This window comes from Oncorhynchus keta, chromosome 15 (assembly GCF_023373465.1).
Source record: "Oncorhynchus keta strain PuntledgeMale-10-30-2019 chromosome 15, Oket_V2, whole genome shotgun sequence".
In the NCBI taxonomy this organism is placed as follows: domain Eukaryota; kingdom Metazoa; phylum Chordata; class Actinopteri; order Salmoniformes; family Salmonidae; genus Oncorhynchus; species Oncorhynchus keta.
In genome coordinates this window covers 43,322,244-43,328,148 of record NC_068435.1, presented here as the reverse complement: position 1 = coordinate 43,328,148, position 5,905 = coordinate 43,322,244, and positions in this window count along the sequence as shown.

The window sequence follows — 5,905 nt, the reverse complement described above, 5'->3', positions numbered from 1 at the left end:
GGTCAAAATGATCACAAGAACAGTGAGCAAAATCCCAGAAACCACACGGGGGACCTAGTGAATGACCTGCAGAGAGCTGGGACCAAAGTAACTAAGCCTACCACCAGTAACACACTACGCCGCCAGGGACTCAAATCATGCAGTGCCAGACGTGTCCCCCTGCTTAAGCCAGTACATGCCCAGGCCTGTCTGAAGTTTGCTAGAGAGCATTTGGATGATCCCGAAGAAGATTGGGAGAATGTCATATGGTCAGATGAAACCAAAACTCAACTCGTCGTGTTTGGAGGACAAAGAATGCTGAGTTGCATCCAAAGAACACCATACCTACTGTGAAGCATGGGGGTGGAAACATCATGCTTTGGGGCTGCTTTTCTGCAAAGGGACCAGGACGACTGGTCCGTGTAAAGGAAAGAATGAATTGGGCCATGTATCGTGAGATTTTGAGTGAAAACCTCCTTCCATCAGCAAGGGCATTGAAGATGAAAGTGGCTGGGTCTTTCAGCATGACAATGATCCCAAACACACCGCCCGGGCAACGGAGTGGCTTCGTAAGAAGCATTTCAAGGTCCTGGAGTGGCCTAGCCAGTCTCCAGATCTCAACCCCATAGAAAATCTTTGGAGGGAGTTGAAAGTCTGTGTTGCCCAGCAACAGCCCCAAAACATCACTGCTCTAGAGGAGATCTGCATGGAGGAATGGGCCAAAATACCAGCAACAGTGTGTGAAAAGTCTTCACAAGGTTACAGAAAACATTTGACCTCTGTCATTGCCAACAAAGGGATATATAACAAAAGTATTGAGATTAACTTTTGTTATTGACCAAATACTTATTTTCCACCATAATTTTCAAATAAATTCATTAAAAATCCTACAATGTGATTTTCTGTATTTTTAATCTAATTTTGTCTGTCATAGTTGAAGTGTACATATGATGAAAATTACAGGCCTCTCTCATATTTTCAAGTGGGAGAACTTGCACAATTGGTGGCTGACTCAAATACTTTTTTGCCCCACTGTATATATATATATATATATATGTATATAAATTCCATATTATATCGTCTTTGTCTCTCAAAATCATTGTAATGTGGATAACCTTAAACTCAATGAAAATGATAAAATCTTAAAAGTTAAAATTCAACCAGAGAGAGTCCTTAGATCGTGGGAAAAGGCCGCACTTGACAGTTGCACTTGAATCATTACCACGGTGAATGGCTGGGCACGCTACGCTATGAAACCACAGACTATTGCAGAGATTTCGATATGACCGCCCACCACTGATATGGTGAAAACAACATGTGGGGAAGCAGAGGCTCAGAAACTCACATCAATACCTTTGTCATATAACACTGTGAAACTAAGAATTGATGCTATAGCTAGCAATCAGGAGGAAACTCTGACTGAATGACTCAACATACCCCACCATATACTCTCCAAACGGATGTTCGCATGCGAGGGCCGAGATGCCCATGCATTGTCTTTTGCTCTCTACATGTCGGGGGATGTTATTCACAAGGCCATATATTTCTGTCTCAGGGATGTTCAGTGTGCTGCGAGGCAATATTGACGAAAAACAGATTCCAGGGGATTGAATGGTGGCTTTTGCACAGAGGGAGCTCCATCTATCACGGGACGGCAGACAGGCCTCTGCACTCTAGTTATGAATGTGTATGGACTGGCCTCTGCCATATGGACGCATTGTATGATACACCCACTGAGCTATTATGAATACACCCGAGAGCAACTGGCGGCAAAATAGTTGAGGCCAGAACTTCGGAGAGATATGCAGCAGGTAACCTCGATTATGAACTACATAGCGCACGCAAAACTATGTGGAGAAATGAGATCAGAGCATGACAATCTTCTATTTCACACCGAAGCTTGGTGGTTTTTGAGGGCAATGTTGGAAAGAGTTTTCGAATTGAGAGAGGAACTGTTGTAAATCGCAACGGATGTAAAAAAATATTTAAAAAAACTTTGTTGAATTTCTGTGTGATGAAAAGAAAATGTGTATCCTTGCCTACTTAACAGAAATATTCGGGATACTGAATGAACTGAACACAAGCATGCAGGGGAAATGCAAAAATAAATCTACAGATGAGTGACCAAATCAGCTAAATCCATTTTGACTGTGATCTTGGCTCAGTTGACATGCCAGTGATGGGTTTGGATATCTGATCTTTAAGTATTATTAATCATGAGTTCTAATAGAGACATGAGAGGTGCCTTAGCCCAGGGTTTACACCAGGAGTTGTCTGTAAGAGGAAGGGTTATGGTGGGTGCAATTAAGCTTGGGAGTAGTTCCTCCATCTTAATCTTTTCTTTTATTGGCCTGTCTGAGACATGGCTTTTTTCCAACTCTGCCTAAAAGGCCAGCCTCCCTGAGTCACCTCTTCACCGTTGACATTGAGACCGGTGTTTTCGGAGTACTATTTAATGAAGCTGACAGTTGAGGATTTGTGAGGCTTCTGTTTCTCAAACGACACTCTAATGTACTTGTCCTCTTGCTCAGTTGTGCACTGGGGCCTCCCACTCCTCTTTCTATTCTGGTTAGAGCCAGTTTGCGTTGTTCTGTGAAGGGAGTAGTACACAGCGTTGGTCGAGATCTTCAGTTTCTTGGCAATTTATCGCTTGGAATAGCCTTTATTTCTCAGAACAAGAATAGACTGATGAGTGTCAGAAGAAAGTGATTTGTTTCTAGCCCTTTTGAGCCTGTAATCGAACCCACAAATGCTGATGCTCCAGATACTCAACGAGTCTAAAGAAGACCAGGTCTATTGCTTCTTTAATCAGAACAACAGTTTTCAGCTGTGCTAACATAATTGCAAAAGGGTTTTCAATTAGCCTTTTGAAATGATAAACTTGGATTAGCTAACACAATGTGCCGTTGGAACACAGGAGTGATGGTTGCTGAATATGGGCCTCTGTATGCCTATGTAGATATTCCATTACAAATCTGCCGTTTCCAGCTATAATAGTCATTTACAACATTAACAATGTCTACACTTTATTTCTGATCAATTTGATGTTATTTTAATGGACACAAAATGTGATTTTCTTTCAAAAACAAGGACTTTTCTAAGTGACCCCAAACTTTTGAACGGTAGTGTATATTTCTTTTTACACATATTTAACCCCTTTTTCTGTGTGGGGGGATAGGCACAAAACTGCCTCCCGTGACACTTGTGGGAGTCTTAGAGCAAAACGAGTGGTCAGTTTATAGGCCAAACTGTTCAGACGCTACAGACGTTTTCGTGAGATTTCAAAACCCTTCTATGGATTATGTCTATGGCCACAACACAACAAACTGTATATTTGGCACGCATGCTACCCAAATTGCGGCCTCAACATTTGTAGGCAACCGGTAACTTCCAAAATAAAGGAAACACTTGAGTAAATGATGGATACAAAGTTTATGTTATGGTGTTTGGGGTGCATTTTCCTGGCATGGTTTATGTCCACTTGTAGAAACTATGATTTGGCGCATTGAAGCTGTTCTGGCAGCTCGGGCCCAACACACCTTTCAGTCACTTTGTTGGTGTTTTCTTTATTTTGGCTGTTACCTGTATGCACTTGTGATTTTTTTAATCCACAATTATTTTTATTTTTTTAAACTATTGATCCTCTGTTAGCTCAATTATGCTCTCTGGTGTATTTTGAACATTGAGAGGTCTCTTGTGGTTGGAAAAAACAAAACAAATGTTTTTGCCTCTTGGCCCGGGCCATGCACCTGTGAATTGTTTGGAAAATCTGTTACTTTAGTGGCATCAGTGTTCATTTGACTGACAATATTCAAAGGTTTATGATTGTTTTGTCACTGCAATGGATTTTATTGTCAGGTTCGATTTTTTCTGTCTTTGGTAGTGAATCAACTCCCTGATTCACTCCTGATTTGTTTATTCTGTTCATTTATATTTCAGTTAATATTTACTGTTATAATGAAGTGACTTTTAAGGTAAATAATGTAAAGGAGTGTAAATTTGTCAAATGAATATTTAAGTGAAAATGCCTTGTCAACAGAACTGAGCTGACGGCTCGGGCTATAAGATGGCAGTATTCTCTTTGGATGGCTACTACTAGCTAGAAAAATAGTATCAACATGAAAGGTATGGCTCCTTCAGAATGAGTTTGCTAGATATGAATTTGGTCAACCAATGGGCCTACGGGGCCATGTGGTTATTAGCACAGGGATATGGTGGTTGGCTTGAAGAAATGGACTGTTTTAAGTGTCTTAATTCAGATCAAGGATGAGCCGAGCATCCAGCAGTATGTTCTAGGGGACCCCTCAGAGGGTGGCCCACAGCAACCGAATGAGCATGGATGACGCAACACCTCAGGGGTAAGTGAACGGCAGTGAGCGCTGCATCAAATGGCTATAACTGCTATGTTTTTGCAATGATAAGACTTTGCGGATATTTGTATAACTACAACAAACAACTGGCCTTTGGAAAGTTGAACATTCCTAAAACCCAGTCTGGGTAATCTGAGAGAACATGTTTGTTTTTTTTGAAGTCTGTAAGTCCCACATACTAACTTAGAATGGCATGTCAGATGGCTGTTATAGGTATGTGCTCTATGACCATGGAAGACCTCTCTTGCACTGCCCAACTAGACTACTGTCTTGACGTAATACGAACCATGTGATGGAGAGCCTGTCAATTGACATAGTCAGTCACTAAGCTCTTGGTAGACTGGACATATGATTGCGTCCTAATGATCTGATGAGCTTTCATCAGGACCAGTGGTGCTGGCATGGCTCGCGACGCTGCCTTTGGAGGTGCAGATAGTGCCGGATCCCCGGCCCTTACACGATAAGGGCTTTGTTCAGCAGTGTATCAGACAGCTGTGTAAGGTCTATCTGACTCATAATACATGTTTTGTAAACAGAATTCCTCACCCTAGCACAAGGCAAATAAAGTTGTGTTTGTCACATGCGCTGGATGCAACAGGTGTAGTCCTTACAGTCATTTGTAAAGTGACTATGCATAGATAATAAACAGCTATTAGCAGCGGTGTAAAAACAAATGTAAATAGTCTGTGGCCATTTGATTAGTTTAGTTGGTCAGCAGTCTTATGGCTTGGGGTTAGAAGCTGTTCAGGAGCCTTTTTGGTCCTAGACCTGGTGCTCCGGTACCACTAACCGTACAGTAGCAGAGATAACGGTGACTGGAGTCTTTGACACTTTTTTGGGGGGGGGCCTTCCTCTGACACTCCTAGTATCCTGGATGGCAGGAAGCTTAGCCCTAGTGATGTACTGGACCGTACGCACTATCCTCTGTAGCGCCTTACGGTCAGATGCCGAGAAGTTGCCTTACCAGGCGGTGATGCAACTAGTCAGAATGCTCTTGACGGTGCAGCTGTAGAACATTTTGAGGATCCAGGGACCATTCCAAATCTTTTCAGTGTCCTGAGGGGGAAAGGATGTTTTGTCGTGCCCTCTTCACAACTGTCTTGGTGTGTTCGGACCATGATAGTTTGATGTGGACACCAAGGAACTTGAAACTCTTGACCCACTTCAGTCCTGTCGATGTTTCCTATAGTCCAAGATCAGCTCCTTTGTTTTGCTCACAGTGATTTTCCCCCTTGTTCTCCTATAGTTCCTGATAGAGAAGTGGTTTCCTGGTATGGTGTCAGTGAAGTCTCTCAAGGGTCCCTCCACCGAGGCGTTCCTGAGGATCTTTGAGTTCCTCTACTGCCTCATTGAGCCCATCTTCCAGATGCCAACCTTCGAAATGGAGGAGGTCCCCAGGATTCTCAAAGACTTGGGGTAAATCAATAATTTTAGAAAACCATGTGATTCACTGACAATTTCTACATGTTCGCCTCATAGCAGGTTCATGTCTACTGACAACTAAACTCTCTGCAGGCAGGTATCCATTTGCACTCTCTAAAAGTCCCATGTTCGCT